The sequence below is a fragment of the Protomyctophum parallelum genome (genome assembly GCF_964188405.1).
Source record: "Protomyctophum parallelum genome assembly, chromosome: 19".
Lineage (NCBI taxonomy): Eukaryota > Metazoa > Chordata > Actinopteri > Myctophiformes > Myctophidae > Protomyctophum > Protomyctophum parallelum.
In genome coordinates, this window is record NC_139717.1 from 10,163,974 (window position 1) to 10,187,007 (window position 23,034).

The following is a 23,034-nucleotide window of genomic DNA, read 5'->3' on the forward strand; positions in this document are numbered from 1 at the left end:
TTCCCCCTGTGAGAAAGCATCTGACTAGCAGCGTGTTAAATGTATTAAAAGATTGTGTGGCAATGAATCCCGGCCTTCATATGACACTTAACGTTTTATTTGAGCAATAGGCAAAGACGCTTATTATCTGCACGCAGAATCAATTAATTTGTTCCTCAATGGCTTGCCCTGCGTTCCAGTAATCCACCATCAACAATCTCGATAAGAGCTTTTGTACCTTTCGATTTGAGCTTTTGAAATACCTTTCTTCAGCAATCACCATTATTACCACCAGCTGTGAAGAAATTATCTGTCAGCTGCCGATTCCGGCCTACGTACACTACAAAAGCAATGTCAAGGCTCGTTAAGTTGCAGGTAACGCTCGCAAATGATCTCATCAATAAACCTTTACATGTTTATGGAACAAAGACCGTTGAGGCGTTCACATATTTTCTGATGCTCACATCCAGTAAGTGGATTCCATTATGTTCCCTAGGGGTTATATGCCAGCTGACCAATCATAGGAGATAAAGTTCCACAATGCACTCCAATCGACCTTGCATGATGTCAAACATGGGAGAAACCTGTCTGTCAAGCAGGGTTACTGCAGACAGTTTGGTAGAATGAATGACGGAGGAGACAGTGGTGTTAATCTGGGCAATAAAGAACCAAAAGAGAGTGGAAAATAGCCACCTCCGTTGGTTCACTGAATGGCTGATAGACTACCAACTGAATTGAGTGGAGAACGGTATTTTGCTCCCCTGTATGCCCAGTGTATATTGTGGAAGTGACAATAAAATCTGATTGATTGATTTATTTATTGATTGATTGATTGATTGAGTCATGCTAGGCTAGCAGCACATTATTCTGAGCCACCTGTCAACACATATTCGTAAAACCGCACGTGTAAAATACACATCAACAAATACAAATTAATACATTTCTACTAGTAAAAAAAAGAGGCAGAAGCTGTTGGAATGATTGAAGACTGTGTTGCCCTTAAGGCATTTTATGCTTTCCATAGGGCATGCTGCTGGTACCTCTCTATGTTTACAGCAGACAAGTTGATACTGTACTTTTACAGTTAGTAAGTTGTTTTTCAACGAATTACATTTATACGTGTTTATATGTTTCCTGTTACTTCCCGGCAGCTCTGTTTTGATTAAGCATTGAGCTTAAGCTGTCACTTCCACTTGGAAACACTATTATATGGAGGAATGGCACGATTTGTTTTGTTTGACTTCAGTTATGTTATCATGCAGTTACAATTGAAACAAAGCAGTTTTGTGGAACGATTATTTGCCACGCAATAATGTACTCCGTGTTAAGTTATTGAATTTGTTGTTATTTACTTTGTATTGCACAATATAGGTGTAGTTATGTGATAACACAGATACTGAATGATGTAGGCAGTTTTTACCGTCATGTCAATGAGAAACCATGAGAGTAAATGGTCCAATCTGTCTTCATTGAGAGGGCACAGTGGCGCAGTCAGTAGCGCTGGGGCGTGTTCTCTAACCGGCAGTACCCTCACAAAAAAAAAACATAAAACCGTGTGTAAAATATACACACACACTAATACAACTGATGTAAATGAACTAATAAAGAAGAGAACTGTTTTCTCTCCCTATTGCACACAAACAAACATGACTTGCAAAATACGGAGAAGAAAGTTGGAGGCAGACAAGCAGGCAATGTTTTTCCAGAGTCCAGAGATCGATTTAATCACACAGAGTACAAACTCGACCAGCCTGACGGCTTCAGGCAACTCGCACATACAGTCATTTCAGTTGGGTCTTTATAGTAGCTAGTATTATTCTCTTATTTTAGGGGAGACAAAGACCCAGGTTTACTTCCAGCCCCCTGGTCAGCCGGGGTGCGTGATGGAGGGGAAAGGAACTGGTTGGCATAACCTGTTCCTTCCACGTGCTACATCCTACCAGGGAAACTCCCCTGTGTAAGGTGATAAGAAGTGGCCTGCATGCTCACTCACTCAGGGCTCTCCCCAGGTTGGCAGAGGGAGAGTACCGCCCAGGATTACAGTGTAGGAGGCATTGGAACCGGATGAAAAAATGAGTTACAAAACTGTGAAAAAAAAGATCCATCACATCCAACCTTTGAACGTAAGTCTTGATGCCAGCCCCAGTGATTCATACACATTGGCCCAATAAGTATTGTATTGTTAATGTATTGTTATGTATCGTTAAATAATATAATAATGATGTACTGTATTATGACAGTCATATTTTTGTCTGTGCTGCTTTACATAGATATTGGTTTTCTTCGAAAAACCTGTAGCCTATTTAAAATTAATCTGCACGAACGACTGCAATCATCATAGGAGAAAGGCACAACGCATGTGATCATGCACCCTAAAATACTGTCTCAAATAAATGAAAGGAAGGAAACTTTCCATTGCAGTACGAGTGCATGGTGTTGCCCCCCATTACGTAAACTGCCAAGCCTAGAAAGTGATGTCTTGTTAAGGACTCTTAGTGGGTCACATATGCTTTTATAATCAAATCATCTACAAATAATTTAAAACTGTTGATTAATGCTATTTCGTTATATCATTATTGACACACAGTACTGTATACACACGTCTTACGATTTACACATACTGACTACAGTATACGCATGCAGACACACAGTGATGTCTGACATGTAACCAAGTTGTCTGTCACTGGTGACTGCTGATCTACAAACTGACAATGCATCGGTCGCTATGAGTGACGTATTCAGAGAGAGTGTCTTTCTGTCTGTCGTGCCTGCCTGCCTGGTGTCTGCCTTTGTCCCTTTTATGACCATGTTTGGAGAATTGGAGAGCATCATCGTCATCGATATTAGCCTGGCTAATAAGCCAGACTCAAATCACACTTTCTTTTTTGCCAATGGCTGATTCGGTCTGGCTTTAGCGAGGCTACATGAATATGACATCATAGTATTGATATATCCATATACAATGAGTTTGAATAAGTGGAGGGCTTGTGTTCCCAATGGGCATCGTTCCCACCAGGCGTCATCAGCCTTGTGTATACTATGTGATAGATAGCTATATTATAGTATAATTGTATAGACCATTGTCAACACGACAAAATCAGCAAAGGTTATGGGGCCAGTGATAGATACAAAGGTTGTTTCACTGTGATTTATAAGCTCAAACTCACACCCTTCCAAGTCTGAAATTGGACAGGTTTTTTTCTATAGATTTATTTTGCTGTTGATTTATTTTTATTTTTTTCTGGAGCAACTCCATGTCCGCTGGAAAGGATGAGAGAGAGAGAGAGAGAGAGAGAGAGAGAGAGAGAGCACACAGGCGGCGATACATGACATGTTGACAACTCTCCTCCACTAGCACTCAGGGCTAGTGGGACGGTGGTGGTGCTTCAAGAACCTCTACATAATCCGATGAGCCAGCCTACATTCCATAAGCAGTCGGGTTGCAATGTGATTGGAATTACTAACATAGTCTACTCGGTCTGGATGCTGTCCAACCATGCAGTCAAAATGTGCATCATTAAGCAATACACAGGACGGGTAGGCCACAAAAGGCCAGACGTATTCCAAAATAGCACAGAATGCCGCCAAGCATGGTGTCGAAGTCTGGAAATTGTCGATGTCAAACGGAATCCTTGTATGTCCAAAACGGTTACTTTTCAGGGAATGAAAAAAACCCCGAACCTGTGCTCCAATGGATCCAGTGTAGTTATTGTGAATGCTGTTGTTGTCCTTGGGTTCATGAAAGGCGCTATATAAATTCAAGCTGCTATTATTATTATTATTATTATTTATTATTATAAAAAACACTGACGCACTGATTTACTATTGTGAGCTTGTGGATTCACTACTTGTGAATCTAAGTGAGGGGCGCTCTATCATCATACCTCATCATACATCACATTCCGTGGCACACAACAGACACACAAAGCCGGGCAAAAAAAACATCAAATGTTGAAATGTGGAGATACAAGGTTTCTGCCCGACAGCAATGAAATGGTGCCTGAGTCAGGATTATTTTGTGCCGTCCATCCATTGTTCAAGTCAAATGAAAGTTCAAGTCCGTTTCAATTGTGCAACTGTATAAGGTCGAGCCACACAGGAAGAGTGGAAAAGAAAGTAATTCAGGTAGAAATTAAAAGGAATCAAACCACAGGAGACGTGTTTTTAGGCCAAGTGTGGATACACGTACATTATGTCGTCCCTCAACATTAGATCTTGTTGATTACATCTCAGACATCTCATTGAGATAGCCATAAATATAGCCTGTGAATTGGACTGCGTTGCACCTTGTGTGTTTTTTCCCTATACAGAAGAATGTGAATTTGATATCATTATCACATATCATTATGTGTTGTCTGTGGTATGATTTAGCCACTTTTGGTGCGTGATGAGAGACTTTTACAATGTGGTTTGCATTTAACTTAATTTTGTGACTGTGGAAATGCAGAACTGTAACGGTAACCATAAATCCATTTTCTCTTTGGTATTTTAACTTTCCAATGCAAAGAAAAAATTACTCCATGTGACAAGAGTGGAAAACCTACCAAGGATTTAACTTTGTGCCAAGTTGTTCACCTCTCAATTGTGTTTCCCTTCATAAATAAAGCTGCTGCTGTTGTTGGCTGAAGTCCTATCAGTTTCAAGATTAGTTAAAAATAGCACGCACTGATCAGTCTGTGTTCTCTCTTCATCCGTGGTGCAACAAATCACAAAACACATCCAAATGGTGGAAAGTACATTTACTCAAGTGTTTTACTTAAATACAATTTTATGTACTTTACTTAAGTAATTCCACTTTTCAATACTTTATACTTTTACAACACTAGATCTTGTACATTACCTTATTTTACAGATTTAGTTACTAGTTACTTTGCAGATTATTATTTACAAACTATTAACCACGTCATAAGCTCTATTTTATACTATTATCAAAAACGTTTGATAATTATTTTAATTAGAATACGCTTTAGGCTACTTAGACTGTACTTTTATACTATAAAACTTTGAATACAGGACTTTTACGTAATTTTTTTATACTATTGTGGTATTGCTACTTTTACGTAACCACTTACTGTAAACCCCATAATTTGTATTCTGGGGAACACCATTGCAGCAGACAGCAGGTATGTCGCCAAGCTCACAACGCGTTAACTTGCCTTGCAACGTGCTGTACGTGAGCTTGTCGATAAAATAATGGTGCATTTATATAACGCCTATATCCAAGGCGCTTTACGTTGTGCATCACATTCACCCATTCACACACACATTCATACACCGACGGCGGTGGAAACAATGCAAGGCACCAACCAGCACATCGGGAGCAATTAGGGATTCAGTGTCTTGCTCAAGGACACAGCCCGGGTTTGAACTGGCAACTAGCGAAAGCTTTCCCCACAATAACATAAGACAGAACAGACACTAGTATAGAGCCCTGAGGGACTCCGGTAAACCATACATAATGGAGTTTAAGTGGTTAAGTAACAAATCACAGTTCTTCCACTACTGATGAATTCCCACACGAGCAGTCGAGCACTGATCACCTCTGCATTGAGTTTGTTAAGAACACATCACTTTCAGTCGTGAGGATCATCCTCCATCAGGCGATCAGTTTATAACTTTACATCAGAATTCGAGCTAATGCCCGATTCAATATTGCTTTTAATAATACAGCAGATGACATCGAGAATAAAAGTATATGGGCCTAATGAGAGATTTGATGGAAAAGAGGGTTTTTCCAGACACGCACGCACACACACACACACACACACACACACAAAGATGAAAAGTCTAAAGTCACATTTGTGAAGTCCTCTCTCATTTGAAGCAGTCATTTCAAAGCTGGCTCATTGACAGTAATGACGCTAAGAAAGAAAACATAATGGATGTTTAAGTGAGCTATATCCCATTAGATCCAACTGAGGTCTCAGCTTCCATTTTACTGTGACATGACATGACGAATAGTACTGCAGGTGTGCGTGTCTGTGTGTGTGTGCGTGTCTCTCTCTTCCGGTGACGGCAGCCCTTGCTAATGACGCTCACAGCTATATTGTATATCTGTAAACAGAGGGATTACCTACTACACTACTACTAGACTTCGCAGACAAATCGTGTTATATTGCCGTTGCCTAGGCTTGCTGGTCCTTAACCTCTCCCTTAGGACGGGTGAATAATGATTATGAAAATTGGCCTAATTGTCTTGAATACCGCAGTGTGCCGGCCCGGGACTACAAGCAAAATGGGTAACGTAGTCCCCTGAGGCTCAACAAGGTGTGTGTGTTTGTGTGTGTGTGTGTGGGGGGGGAGGGGGGGGAATCAAACCTGGCAGTTACATTTACGTTTAAGTACTGTACTTAGGTACAATTTTGAATGTATTTTACTTCCCATTTTCTGACTTTATACTACATCTCAGAGAGGAATAATTAGTAGTACTTTTACTCTGGTACTTTAAGTATAATATTTGGATGCCAATACGTTTGCACTTTTACTCAAGTTACATCTTGAATTTTACTTCTACTTTGTTTCTACTTGTACTTGATCTTCCACCTGGTCACTGTGCTGGCTGTCTGTCTGCAGGGCGAGACACTGATGTAATAACTCTCTGAGTAACATGTGCCTGCCAGGTGCAGCGGCTGGCTGCTGATATATACTGCGAGAATTCACTTCACTACAGGCTAATCCGCACTCCATTTGAAGGCCATCATTTTCTTGACTTTTGACACAGACTGAGGTGAGGTAAAAAAAAAAAAAGGTTAAAAAAGGAAAAGAAGGAAAGAATAACGGTTAAGTTTAGGGAGCAGGACTGTTGTCGGGGCCTCTGGGATAAGATTCCTACACTAAAGCATTATGTTCACAGGGGACATAGGAGTGGGGGAGGGGGGGGGGATGTGTAGGGACTGGGGAACATCAGAGTCGGTAGCCTGCTGGGCAAGAGAGGGATAGAGAGGAAATAAGCCATCAACTTTCACTTGCACTTTTGGGGTTATCTTTGCTCTCAACACCCCCCCTCCCGGTGAATACACTGCACCGTAAGTAGTAAGTACAGTAGAATATCCAGACCCCATCTGGTGCCCATTGGCTCGTTCTTTCTTCCAAACGCTCCTTCCTCCGTCTGCCTTTGTAGTCAGAAAAGGAAAAAAAAAAACAGCATTGTTTCCCAAAACAGTGCTCTCCACATTTTGTTGAAAACAAAATAGAAAATAACCAAAACTGAGCGAGACGATACATACAGTACATCTGGTTTAAGCTACAACCCATGGGTTTTATGTCTGTTCTGTCTCTTGATCCCGACACAGAGAGAGGTAATAGCATGTATGAAGTACAATAAAGATGACGGTGCGTCTACTCTATACTGTAGCATTCAATGTGGTATGTTGGCTGCTTGACATTGTTAGTCAGTCAATATTGTCCTACCCGACACCTGAGTCTCACTGTACCAATGGAAGACCAGGGAGAGTATAGAGACGCCTCCTACTAAGGGCCGATTCATACTCCTATTTAACCGCTGTTTCGGCGCTGTAGTGCCAAAATGATTTCGGCTCGTCAGAAACTTTCAGTAGCACTGAAGAGCCGACTTTAGGACGGTATCCGCCCCCCCCCCCCCCCCGAACCTCCAATGACGTCACATTGTAGGCTCTACAGAGCCGAACCGACTTTTATTCGGCTCTAAAATAGGAGTATGAATCGGCCCTAACACTGCACATATATTGTATTGACATAATGAAGTGCAAGTTTTGCTTTGGGCTTTGCACTGCTGACACGGATCACAACAAACTAAACGGTGGGAACTCCTTTCAGGTCATACAGAGTCAGGTGTTGTTGGGTGTTGGCTGCAAAGTCTCTGGTACACTAAATGGAATGGAATTTAATTTGTATCATTAGTAACACAAGATGTACCATGCATTACACTACTTTACATAATGCCAATAAGGCGGCTCTATAGAGAGGGAATAGGTGTGGTGTTTGCTGCATTATTGGAGGAGAAGCAGTGTTTCTGATTGCTGCAGTAGGCTACTGTACCACTGTATGGTTTTTAACTTCAACTTCAACTTTCAACTTTATTTGACCCCAGAGCCAAATTGGTCTTGCACCAAAGCACAGATAGAAGACAATAAAATACAAAAAGCCTACGCAGTGTAAATCAACAGCCCCAACCCCCCCCCCCCCCCCCTTCCCCCCATCACACAAGTGGTCCCAGGTTGACCTTCCTAAAACCCCGTACAAATATTGAAGCATAAATGGCTACATTACGATAGGCAATTGCTGAGTTTCGGAACATATCTGAAGAATAAAACAAGCAAATTATCCGGCAATGACATCATTAAACAAAACATAACAAAAATACATATAGTTGGCAAGGACCACATTCTACATATGAGACTACCTTGCCTACTGTACATTTAAGTCGCTCTGAATACGCTAAATGCCTGAATTGTAAATTGTAATCATCATAATCATCATCATTGTACAGTGGCAGCGGTGGCCGAGTGGATTGCGAAGCGGGCTAGATATCGGAAGGTCGCCAGTTCGAATCAGCGGTCTGACACGTTAAAATTACCACCGTTGAAGTGCCCTTGGACAAGGCATTGAACCACTACCATGAAATGCTCCATGTGGGCCTGGCTGTAAACAAGTATCTGATGCTTAGTCCAGTTACCCTTGGTAAACTTGATTTACCAGAACGCATTTCTTCTTCTTCTTCATCATGATCATCATCATCATCAATAAATCTATACTCTGCCTGGCCTGAGTTCAGAAGGGGATTTTAGGGATGAGTGCTTGTATGTATTGCTCCTTAAAGTGGGAAGTCTGACATCAGCAGACAGAAGGTTTGAGTGAAAGGGGCGGCCACTTACTGATGTCCTTGTCTGTCATAGTACTGTACAGGTCAGTGAGGTCGGTGTGCTGGACAGCTAGGATTGTACTTCTGACTCTTATTTTTGATTGCTACCAGCCGGGGCGGATCCACCCAGATTGACAGCTTTCCACCACCGTATGAGAGCCATGAAAACTTTGGATTCCACCTCCCCACTCAACCCCACTCCGGCTGCGCCGCGGCATGCTCCAGACAATGCTTGTGATTCCACCAGACCTTAGGTTTCACACACGTCCGCTAAAAATACACGCCTGCTGGTCTATTTTCTTTCCGGCACGCCGCCCGCCGAAAGCAGCCGCGGGGCTGTCATATATGTCATATTGACATCATCCACCGGTCATTATAATATACAGTATAAGCTTAAAACAAAAACTCTGATGCAGATTTTCCCTGGCCCAGTCATTAGACATGTTCCGTCCCCGCCACTGGCTACCACCGCATGGTAATAATTCTGTGCCTCTGTACTGGGGTGGCTGGCGGCGAGAGAGACTTTTCTGACAGCTGCCACAGCATAGTAACATAATTAACACATCCTAGAGTTGTCTCTGGTACGGGATCCATAACATCTCCACTTTTTACGCCACCGGTGAGGTTTGGACTTATGAGGATGTCAGCTAATGTGTGCTTTATGACCTCACCGGGTGCATATGGCCACGACCGGAGCACCGCTCGGAGGATCCTCTGCCCAGATGCGGGGTCACCTTAAATCTTCAGGTCGGCATGTTTACGTCTCCCAAGGTGCCCATCACCGTTTTTACACAGTCCTGTGTCATGAGGTAATTGCTCCGCCGCTACATGAGAACAAATGTATTATGCACAGAAAGTGCTGCTTCAACAGTGAGAGTACACCTACTTATTCCACGTATACGTGCACTGCACACGCACGCACATGTACGCACATTTACCAATGTGTGGATACACCCCTCCCCCATACGCACGCACAAGCACACACACGCGCGTGCGCACACACGTCCATGCAAGCATCAAGCACATACAGTATGCATACTCATGTGTGCACACATACACCCACTTGAATATCACATTATCATATTTTTAAACTAAGGACACATTGCTCTGAATGGATAAGCCGATTATTTGTGTTAAGTGAGCTAATGGATCTCAAGGATATTTGTCTGAGGGACATCCAACGGCTCCACTATTAGTCATTCTTAATCTTGATTGTCCAACACTTCCCAGTATAAACAGTACCACAAATACTGTACATCTCCTTGCTTTAGCCATACTATGTGTTAACATGAACCCTATAGGGTCCCTATTCTGTGGCAAACATGAAAATATCCAGGTGATCTGTAGATCGACTACTTTCGGTGAAAGTAAAAGAAAATATTGTAGAAGGAACAAAGGAGGGGATCAAATTGACGGGGGTCCCCGCCACTCCGCCAGTCAACAAAGTATATACAGGGTTAAGTGGTTAACCACTTTCAACCTGGCGTCCCTGTCTTTCTGACAGATATGGCTCCAGAACACCCACTCAGACCCCTTCATTTTCATGCCTATAATAACAGACTGTGTTGGTTGTATGTTCTCAGGGCCACAGTATAGCCTGGTATTTGACTTATTGCAGTCTGCTCTGTGCCACATGGTGTCAGACACTACTCTGAGTGCATATCAGCCTACGTCGGCTGCATGGGGACCCTGAGTAAAACCAAGGCCGTAGATCACCAAGGCACAGTGTGTGAGAGAGAGAAAGTGACGGGAGCCCCGATGCCTCCGTTCTCTCACTATGTGCCTTGCCTACATTCACGCTCCGGTGCTCTGCGGTGTTGCTAGCTCTGCTGTCATGCTGCATTGTGTCTACCGTACATATACTGTAGTGTAGGTGGTGGTGTGCCCTCCTAGCTGTGGTTGGCTATACTACAGTGTCGGTTTGTCACAACACCAGAGGGAGCTCCACTAATTACGTTCCCTACTCTCCTTCAAAATCGCTCTCAAAGAGCACTTACATGTGGCTGCAATTCGAAACTGGCCAAAGTAAAAAGTCAAAGCCCCCCCCCCCCCTCCCCACCACACCCCTTTACTGTACACATTGTTTATTTTTTAGGGGCGATAGCCCCTCCTATGTCCAGCTTTTAGTGTATGTAACCCAAATGTTGTCCTACACAAACATTAAATGCCACTGACAATGAATGGACAATGTTGAGTGTTTGTGTAAACACAAACATGGCTTAGTTATAACACAAACATTGATGATGAAGGTGAGGATGCAAATTCCGATTTGCCGGAATGAGATGATGTATGATGATGTACGATGATAAGAGCACCCCTCACTTCACACAGGTGTGATGTTTTTTTAATTTCTAACTGTTTATATGATGTTTTTGCATAGTACTATATATTTTTCGATGAAATGAGTATGAAGGACCCCATTGGAAACAAAGGCTTTCTTGGGTTAAATCCTCTTTATTAGTAGACCTTTTATTGAACTGTAATTTCCTGCGCTTTTTTCTGCAAACTGTTTTCAATCAATCAATCAATCAATCATCTCCCTGTCCTTGTCTGTGACCTGCAGGAGGCCTCCATAGATGTCCAACATTTCTGGGTGGCTAAATCCATACTAATAGGTTTCTCATTTTAAAGCAGTGTTTTGGAAGTAAAACACTGCATGGGGATTCAGGGATCTCATTGTGATTCTAAATGTATAATTTGGTCTCGTCTGAACGAATTAATAACATCCGGAGGAGGTGACAAAATGCACACACGCACGCACGCACGCACGCACGCACGCAAACTATTGGTTTGTTTGCCTAAGCAAAACACTTAAAAATAGCATCTTGGACTCTGGCTGTGAGTGCACATAAGATAACATCCATAGATAATATCCACATGGAAGTCCACAGTACATCAGGAAAAACAGTCCGTCAAAGAAATAAAAATATTAATTTTAGTGTGGACAGGGCCTACATTATTCTGGAGTTTACCTCCGGCTATCAACTGTGCAATGACCCCTCCACCGTCCATCTGGACCCAGAGGCAAACATGGCCATGTAGCCTACTGTACTGGGTAAAATATAAATAAATCATACCTTCAAATGAGAGAGAGAGAGAGAGAGAGAGAACGCACACTACAAGGCATGCCATATTGACAACGCCAACACTCAAGGCCAAGTGGGAGGGTGGGTGGGTGGGTGCTGTGAAATTAATATTATAATTCTAAACAAATTTAGTCTGCGCGACGTGGCAAATAGCTTAAAGGATTAGAGTACTTTAATTTGTAAAACAACAGGCTGGAACCAGATATACAGGACTGGGTGTAAGTGCTCCCTCAATCGAACGCTGCTTCAATATTTTGCCAATGGAAGTGGCCTTCTTACGGTTCGGTTTGATGTGGGGGATGGGGGGAAATGCCTGCCTCTGCTTTTGATATCCCATATCTGGATTATGTTTGACTATATCACAATTGAAACAATTTAATTTAAATGGTTACATTTGTCCAAATTTCCCTTTTTAATTACAAAAGGGGAAATATCTGAAAAATAAGCTAACGTGATGCAAGTGCTCACTATATATTTGTCGTGCAAAGAATTATTTAGCGCTTAAGTGGTTAAGCACACACAGGCGCATGCACGCACAGACACGTGCGTGCACGCTCAGACACGTGGACACACACATTTTAAGGTTATTAATCAGAAATTAAATAAGCGTATTCAGTTTTGCTTAATGACGTGTATGGCATTCAAGGTCACCCCCTTGTTTTTCTTTTGCTGTTATTTATTCGATCAGCGATCAATCAGAATCAAATCACGACGAGGGTGAGATGTCTCCGATAATAATAACATGTTATCAGATGGCACAAAGCAATTCAGATCCAATCAGTGCTGCCTAATCGCACCTGTCCCCTTCATCTGCTGCCAGGAGGCAAAACAAAGGAATCCACATCACATCACAGTTTTCTCCTACTGTCGTTCATGTCAAGGACCCCCAAATTGCTATCTGCCACGGACCCCAATCTGAATAGATGTCCTGTCAGGGACCCCTATAAGAGAGGATTTGTGTTAAAAAATGTAAAACATGATTCAGAATCTTTCAAAAATGTTGAATATTTTTCAAAATATTTTTCGAAAATGGCAGATCTAGATGGTGAGCTTATATAGTATAAAATAAAGTTAAAGTGACTATAGTTTAGTTTAGACAAGACCCCCTCAAGAAAAGTAGGGCTGCTTACTTTTTTTTTTTTTTTTTTAAGATATTTTTTTGCGGCTTACGCCTTTTATTGATTTTTGAAGGGACAGACAGTAGGCTGACAGGAAACGGGAGAGAGATGGGGGGATGACATGCAGTAAAGGCCGTGTCGGGTCCGGGAGTCGAACCCGCGGCACACTGCGACTGGATTACCAGTCCGGTGCCCAGACCGTTACGCTACGGCCTGGGCCGGGCTGCTTACTTTTGATTAACTGTTGCACCCCTAGTTTCTTCTTTCTAAAATTGAGCCACAATTTTGTACCGCCATGTTTGAGCAGAGATATCACTCACTGTAGTACATGATCTCTGTGTGCTGACTGGGTGTTCAAAAATATACATCAAATATTTCCCCCCGTTATCTTAGACAAAGGAGGCCAGCAGATTTGGTGCTCTGTATCACGGTTCCCTTAAGAAAGGAAAAAAAAGAAAAGGTCTCTCGTCGGAAAAGGGACGATCGAGCTCACACAAATTCACACATACAGTGGAAGCTTTAAGATTAATGCCACTATCCCCCGTGAGACAGCGATCTCCAGAAACCTCCCTCTGTTCGCCACGGCTGTTTAGAATGGCATCATTTGCATGCCGTACGTGTTATGCATAGCCACGGAAAGAGGTAACGACAATTATGGCAGAGCAGAAAATTCCCCAATGTGAGCAGATAAGAGAACACCCTCGGCCAAGCCACTGTCACTCGTTAAATGACAGATGAGTCCCGGGGACCAAACTCTTATCATTCACTATGTCCATATAGGGCTACAAAAAACAGGCGCTATATTCACTGCAGTGTCTAGGATTTTTTTTTATATCGTAATGACTTATGACAAGTCGTTTGAATTACTAACGTGTTGATATCGAGCTCACTGAGCTCACTGTAGAGTGTATACACAGATTATAGTCACATTTTACAGTGTGTATATATATATATATATATATATATGCTGTTTAAGGAGGTACTGTATAGGAGGCACAAGAAAGAACGTAGTAACGCCAAATCATTTCTCGGTCAGCTGGGGTTCACGTGGGTTCTCAGACAGGGGACAGACTGGGCACAATGATGATTCGATTTTTACATTTTTCTCTAGCAAAAATGATGGCACATCTTCTATCTCTCATGACCCACTACTCCTGAATGAATACCTGGGGAAAGACGTGGGTGAAATCTATACTGCAATTGCAGAGTGGAACTTTAGCCTGGGGTCATAATGCTATAGAGTGTCAATTAGAGAGGAGTGGCTCTTGGCTTTTCAGACATGTATTAACCACGTCACACAGACTGCATGCTCTGTTAACAGCCCAGCAGTGCATTTCAGTGCATACTGTATGTAGAAACAATAATGGCCTATCGTCTTACTCACACTCAGTGGTGGAAAAACTATTCACATTTTCTATACTTACCTAAGTAAGTAAAAGTAGAAATACTTGGTAAAAGGTTTATATTCAATATATTGAGTAAAGGTACAAAGGTATTCCATCAAATATATACATACCAAAGTAAAAGTACGTACATACTGTAAAAAAGAAAAAAAACATCAATCTACAAGCTCGCAACGTGAGCTCGTTGCGAGTGCAAGTGTTTTTTTCTTTTCGTTTTAATAACAATAACAATCTAAATCTACCAAATCATTTGCAAGTAGTGTAGTGGAGTAAAAAGTACAATATTTGCCTCTGAGATAGGAGTAGAAGTTTAAAATATCAAAATAATTGAAATGCTGAAGTAAAGTAAAAATACTGCCTGAAGTAAAGTACAAAAATACTAGCCTTTCCACACTGCCTGTTAACAGCACAGCAATACATTTCAGTTCATACGTAGAAACAATAGCTGCCTATCGCCTTACTCACACTTGCGGTTAACAGTGCTGAAAAGAAATGAAACTTTACCCGTGGCAATGTGGCGGGAATAATGGCCACCGTTATGTGGAACTCCGGAGAGCAGAAACAATAACAAGAGGAATGCGGACAGACACTTCAACCGTGCCCATGTGTTTTGGGTCGTTGACTGACAGTGAAAAAGGCAGGGCGTCTCTAATTGCGTCTACACACGACCTCTAGAAGGGTATTGGATTCCCAAACCAGTTTTATTTATTGCTTTCAGCGTTTTGGGCATTGTTTCTTGGATGTATCGAGAGACAGGAAACAAAGGGCAGAGTTAGGCTAGACATGCAAGACGGATTTGAACTCGGGTCCTCATGACTCCAAGGAGCCAGTGGTTCCCAACCTATTCTGGGTCAGGGCCCACTTGAAAATCTCAGATTTATGCATGTAAAAATATGTCGATTTCTTTTACTTTGTTTTTTTCTTGATCTCCTTTTACTTTGTAAATCTGTGATGTGACAATAAAGCATTCTGATTGTGATCTGACCACTTGACACGGCTGCCGTGTTATAATGGCTGTCTGCATTTTAATGATCAATCAATCAATTGTGTCCTGGCTTGGATCAGTGTAACCATAGTATATACTTTATGTATCTACTTATTGGTTTCACGATGGAAACTAATTCTTCAAGGTTTTAATGACAAAATACCATGTTTTTTTCCTTATTTTTCTTTTACATAAATGTATTATATTAATGTCACTATCAATAAAATCATACTTTTTTTCCCAATTATTTGGGGGTGCACTTGTAATATCCTCATGGCCCACCACCATCGGGCCCTTGCCTGCTGGCCAGGTGAGGGACTCACTCGTCTATACATTAAACCATGAACCACCAGGCAGGCACCCTACAAACCTCCATGTCTCGGCTACATTATACTGTAAGACTATAGTAATTGACCAGAAGGGAATTGTCTCTTTGTGTCTAGACCCAAGCATATATCTTGACAGGTGGGTGATGCAATTGCTGTACAATATATGGAAACACCGGCTTTGTTTACCTCCTAACCCCCCCCCCCCCCTCTACTTTTAATGATGTCATAATGAAATATAATTCCATCTTATCTATTGTTCTGCGATGACACGGGGCTCTGTTCTCCATGTGAAGTTAAGGCACTGTTTTGTGGCATCCAGTGCATGCGTGTGTGTGTGCGTGCATGTGTGTGTGTGTGACATCTTAAAGCACACAAGACTGTCCCTCTAATCCACAGAGGTATCTGCAGTCAGAAGGAGGGAGGTGACTCCAGGGTCACGGAGGAATGCTGACAGTCAGGAGGAGTGTATGAAATCCCTTGACATCTTATTTTTGGGGGCGCCATAACCTCGGCGGAGCTCGCGGCAGGGCCAAGGCAAGCCACAGAGAACCCTGGAGGCAGCAGAGGGCTTGGTGATGAGGGCCCCGCTGGCAGCTGATGCCTCTACATTTCCAGACACTGGCTGTCGACTCACCAGGTATTATCTGTCTCCCCGGACACTCGGGGGCTCTCTCTCTCTCTCTCTCAGCAATCAGAGGATTAAAATAATTGGGTGTGTATTGAAACAGGACCCTGCGTTGAGAGCAGGGCAGGGCGTGCTGCGTCTAATTTGGAGATGCTCGGCGGCATTCTTGTCCAGTCATTCCCGGTTGCATTGGATGTACTGTATTCGCAGTGGATGTATGCGCAGGCAGTGGATGTATGCGCAGGCAGTGGATGTATGCGCAGGCAGTGGTGATGAACACCCCCCCCCCCCCCCACAGTATACTGGAGTCAATAGGGACTTTAAGCAACGGCGGTTACGGCAGTCCTCTCCGGCAAGCGGAAATGGAAAACAGTGCTCGATAGATAAACCTGCTTGCCGTCGCAGCCGTTCCTACTACGGCAGAACCTACACTTCCACGTAGTGTCTACAACGTCATGTCATAACCATGTTTATTGAAATAAACTGTCATACATTTACACCGATCGCCGGCGGCTTAACGATTTTGACTGCTATGGCGATTGCGTCATAGCAGCCGTACTTCCGCCTATAGCAAAGCCGTCCTGAAAATCGTCGTTGCTTAAAGTCCTTAATAGTAAGTAGAGATTCACTGGTTGTGAATGTGGCTCAGTCAAAGTAGCCTACTTAAAAGCAAGCACAAAAGTAAAAGCTTTAAAAGAGTACTTGAGGAGCCTATTCAAAAGAACCAATTACAAAGTATACATTTTCTTTCTAATGTCAATGCATTGCGACATTTTCATCAATTTGGCATGGCATCGTCTTTTCTCACTATATTTGAAATAGGGTTTAAGTGGTTCACATGCTTTTTCCAAAAGTAGGCTACATTAAACTTTGAAATGTAGTGGAGTGAAAGCTGGCGTGCTTGTGCACATAAACAGACACGTCAATATGGTCAGAGAGCTGTGGAGAGAGTGATGCAATGTGTCCAAATGAACGACAATTTCACCGATGATTGACATTAATTTGATTAATTTGGAGTCCTGCCACCCTCCTGTTTGTGTGAAGTGATTATTGCTTTGTACAGTGCAGCTTTATGTGCTGTTTATTTTATAGCACGTATCAAATGCCACTGCAGTCCATACACTAGCTAGAGAAATCCCTCTGGCAAATCGCATTCTAAATATATCACACTGTAAAATTCACCCAAATGGACCCTTATGGGTAAATGTGTGGGGTGCAACCGTTAATTTAACTAATTGATCTGATTGATTATAATCATAATAATTTCAAGAAGATTATTAATCTACAAGCTCACAAGCATTGCGATGCAACACATTGCGAGCTTGTAGACAGACTATATTAGCCATTTTTACACATAACACCCAAAATGGTTAATCAGCTGTCTAATCAATTTAATCAATTATCTTAAAATTGTGTTGCTATATAAAGCTATTATCAAAATAATATATTATCTGTACTAGAGTTTTTTTTTATAGCGATTTGCATTCTGGTCATGAATGATCAGCATGGCAAAAAAACATGCAGGAATTCACATGATGTGTTGGAGAGGAAAGAACATAATTCTCAATCTGTAGAAGAGGATATGCATGCCTCTCCGCCTCCTCACTGAGTGTTTGAAAGGATCACAAGGGGTGCTTTGGGAAGTGCACACATCACTTTGAGTGTCATAATCAAAACCAGGATAGATGGGGACGCGTGATTATTCCAAGCTCACAAGGGCCATCAAAAAGGTCATTTATACTTTGTTACGTGCAGGTGTCGTAGATACTGATCTACAAGCCAACCCTTTGTCGCATCTCATTGGGCTGTGGGCTTGTAGATCGGCTGTTTTCAGTGCACAACGCGATGTGTAAAATGCCTTAACATTACCCCATCAGCAACACTATTCTCAGCCACAATTGCAGAGCTGCTGCAGTGTGTAATCATTCTGTTTGTGTTTAGTACAAGTTGTTCTTCCCCCAACGTGCATAATATATGAATATTCATGATCTAAATTAAAACTGTAATATGTGCAGTGCAACTTCCCCTTTTCTGGTGCACTAAAAAGGGAATGATCTGGATTCTGGATCTACTAAAAACCAAGTGTTTCATAACACTGAATCAAAAACTACAAAATCAACAGAGAAATCCTCTGTGGTGTGAGTTTCAAAACACAGCTAGCGCTGGCTGATATGTAGGCCTAATACTAGATGTGAAATCAAAGAAACTGTGCAGGGAGAAGATTCAATGTTTTCATTTAATCATGCTGTGTGAAGCTCTCATCTCGATCCGACTCCTTCGCCGGGCGAGAAACCATGCTTAAAAAAGTGTCCGATTGTCAATTGTCAGTCGTTTCGTTTTTCATGTTTGTCTGATTTAAAATTCAATAAAAAGTAAATTGAATAAAAAAAAAGTGTTGTCCGCGAGATGGGTCCACGCGTTCTACAGCAACTCATCACCAGCCCGTCGTCCCGAAAGGGCCGAGCACAGCAACACACACACACACACACACACACACACACACACACACACACACACACACACACACACACACACACACACACACACACACAGGTTCGATTGCTTTCCCCATTCCATTCCTCACTCACTCCCCACACAGCACGACTGTACAAAAGCTCATTGGCTGTCTGTCTGTGTAAGTGAGAGGAGGGCCTGGTGCATTAATTTACCCCATTTAACCATCAGATGTCAGCATGTAGCTGGCAGGAGGCATGGAGGCATGGGGGGAGAGGAGGAGGCACTTTGTGGCAGCGCCCTGTATCGGAATGTGTGTGTGTGTGTGTGTGTGTGTGTGTGTGTGTGTGTGTTTAACCACTAAACCCTGTCTGTATAGTACTTGGCCCCCTCCTCCCCCCCTCTACACCATTATCTTCCTCACCGAAAATAGGCAGCTCACAACGCATTGCGTTGCGAGATGGTAGCTTGGCAATGCTTGCAAATATTCACCTAGATGCTCACAACAGGGCCACTATCCTTTAACGTCTCAATTGAGGAGCAAACACAACCACCAGTCGCGTTAGTTATATCGTATTAACGTCTCCAACGTCTACCATTCTGTGCAGATAAAGTATCTCGCTGTATATTCTGGTATGAACTATGGGCTGATCGACCCTCCTGTCAGCTATGCGGCTACACTGTACTACTCTATTATCTCATACCGAGTTTGTTCCAAAAAACAGCCAGCTCTATAGTAAATCAGGTCGCCGGTGTGAGGAAATTGTGTGCGAGAATTCCTACAGATGCTCTATATGACAGATCACACCCTCTGTCTCACCGTCCCGATCATGACGACGCGTCCTGGGAGGGGGTAATTGATTACGCTGCTGATGGGGTGATAATATCTCGTTATGGCCATAATGCACACAGTCCTCCCAACCCCGCCCCCACCCCAGTGCTCCTCGCTCCCCTTACCTTCCTCCGTGCCCTTGATAAGTCTGCCTAGCTGCACTATCTTCACTGGGAGCCCAAAACGGAGAAGCCGGGGCCTTATCTTCGGTGACCTCACAAGCCTGGCATTAATCACCCAACCGCATAGGAAGAAATTAGGCCGAAAGCAATCTCCGCGCAATCTCCACATGATTAACTCCCGGCCCACTCACTTCTGACACTCCTGCACAATACGACGCCATTCTGTGAAGAGAGTGCCCATGTGTACTCCGCAACGGCACGGTGGGAAGTTGACATCTTAACTGGTCGTGTTTACAAAGAAATGGCTGTGGAAATGTTGCTGGTTTATATCATAGCGCTGCACGCCTTTATTCTGTTGCCTGTTGTTATTGTCTGACGGAAAATAGCACCATCGACTACGCGTGATGACACAGATTTAAGCTAATTAGCATGTGCACCGTTTAGTACAGTGTTAATGAAGTTAGACATGCTTATCACTCCGCCACCCCCTTCTTCCCCATTAATTAATTATAACACAATTCATTATCCAATTCTTGTCCGAGTGTTTGTTGCATCCAAACAACAATTACGCCCGATAAAGAACGTTGTAATTAATGGGAGGTGTGGTTTGCAGAGAGTAGTTTGGTTTCTGCCTCCCAAGGGCCAGTTCCTACTGATCATTGTCTATCGGCGTATCGCAAAAAAGGTGTGTGTGTGTTTCAGGCCCAGGCAATTAGAACCTCAGGGATGAGGTCTGCGGCGAGAGGTCTTTTTGACCACTATGGAAATTATCCTTATACCAACACGTGGCATTCAGAAAGCTTCCTCACCCGTCCAACCGAGCGCAAGAAGAAGAGGAGTGATTATTTAACACCAGCGACCCAATCCTCCGGTGAGCTCGTTTACTGCTGCGCCTCCACCCTTACCCCCTCGACACACACACACACACACACACACACACACACACACACGTATACATCTCTGTGGGCCGACCCTCTCGGCTGGAGCTTGTCTTGAGCGAGGCTTGGCTCACGGCTGGACAAAGACGCTCGTGATGGATGCTCAAAGAGTTGACCCAGTGACCGATGAGCCACAGGCAAACAGCATAGCATCTGAAAGTTCTCTTGCCAAGCAGAATATTGATTTACTGTTCCGTGCACTTTGGACATTGTTTTTTTCCCCTTCCCTTCTTCCACCACCACCTGCCTTTCTCACATTGGAAGAAATTCAATAGACTTTTTTTTGTTGCTGCACGCTTTGCATTGTTGCTAGACAACAAGACAGACCTTGGCGTTTTTCTAGAGGCAGCAAACAATGCAAATATAGGATCGGGGTACACACAGTCAAATCCTGCGCTAATTAAGCATGTAACATATATCGATATATATCAATATAAACTGGTGGCGACTCAATAAAAACATGTATCGTGATATATATGTTGAAATATCTGGTTTTGAGATTTGTGGAAGAGAAATGATGATCTACAATACTGTAGCCATTTGCTACAGTATTGAAAACAAAGAAAAATAAGAAAATACAGGATTTGTGTAAGAGAAATATTAATAATAAATAAATAAAATCCGTCATTTGTCTGGAAAATACATAACAAATCGTGAAAAATCATATTGTGAACCTAATATCGTGATTCTAATCGTACCGTGAGTTGAGTGAATAGTTACGTGCCTAGCGCTAATGTAACCTGGAGAGTATTAAAACGGACCCAAATGGACTGGTTGTAGGTTCATTGTGGGGCCCATTCTTTTTCATCCCAGGGTTAAATGAACACTGAGGATTTCACAGTGTAGACTCCTCCCACACTCAGCTGCTGCTGTGCGAAAACAAAGCAAGTGCAAGTCAAATATGTAAATATATATATACTTAGAAGCGTCTTCTCAGAGCAGCGGGGGAGACATCAACTGACCCAATGTGCACCTCATGGATCTATTTCATATCTCTGAACACTTTCCTCCCCCTCTCCTCTCTCTCTCTCTATCTCTCTCTCTCTCTCTCTCTCTCTCTCTCTCTCTCTCTCTCTCTCTCTACTGTATCCTGATTTATGGAGTTGTATAGGACCCGTGAGGCGCCATCTTGCTTCCGTCAAGCTTTTAACAATGTGTGGAATTTACATCTGCCTCGCGGCGCCTCAAGCAGCAATTACAAAATCTTTCCATAACTATAATTATAAATAGCCGGGCAGGAATTAAGTTAATTGTAAAATTCCATCAATAATACACAATCATTCTACCAGCTACGAGGAGCACTAATTAATAGAAATTCCTGGGAATCCGCATGGGTCGCGTGGCCATCTTGAATTGTTTAAGAACAAATGCTTGTGGGGGCCTCAATCCCTCTCAGTATTTCCGTCTGTCTGTCCAAACGTTTGGGCGGCAGCACGTTGTACACTGTAAGAGGGGGTGGGTGGGTGGGTGTGGGCTGCCGGTGAGAGAAGAAGTGTGGCTCGGGGGGGCAGACGCATTCAGGGCTTTGCCACTCTGCAGCAGCAGCACACATCCATCACAGCCCCGCCGTGCGTCTGTCTCTCTCTCTCTCCCTCCTCCTCTGTCTGTGTCTCTCTCTCGACCCAGAGACCCGGAGGGGTAAGCGCTGCATGCCAGCCCTTCTCCTCCTTTGCCATGGCAGATGCCGTGAACTCAGGGTTCCCCAGCCAGGGCCAAGCGTCGCAGAGACATGGCACCCCATCCATCAACTCCCCCCACGCCCTCACCCCGGTGCCCCCGTGAACTCTGTCCCCTGAACATCACATGGAACATGGAACTGTATATACTCTCTGTGCTCTTGTAACTGCACATCTCCATACATTAACCATTTAAGCACATTAACCCCATAGGCCTATTCTGTGCATTAACATAACTCATCATCATTCAGTGAAAATAGCACATCTACAAGCTTGTGAGCTTGTCGGTATAGTTTTGGTGAAGAGATTTAGTGTAGAGGGGAAAAAGGTATTTATTGATAAATGATATTTATTGTATGTATGTTCGCCAAGAACAAAATGCCCAGATTAGGGACTGTAGGGTTTTATCTGCATGGTGAATGTTTTTATTTTTTATTATTATTATTTTTTCAATGCAGTTCTTTCTGATATGTTGTTCTTTCATCCAAGGTGCCTTCCGGTAATGAGTGCTTATAGTACAGCAGACCTCCAGAGGAATCCCACCCACTAACCTTGGCAGCGTAATTATGAGCCACGCTCCGCCCAGCGGCCGACCCTTTGCCAGCGTTATTGCTATGGCGTACCCAATTGTGCTGCGCGGGGAATTGA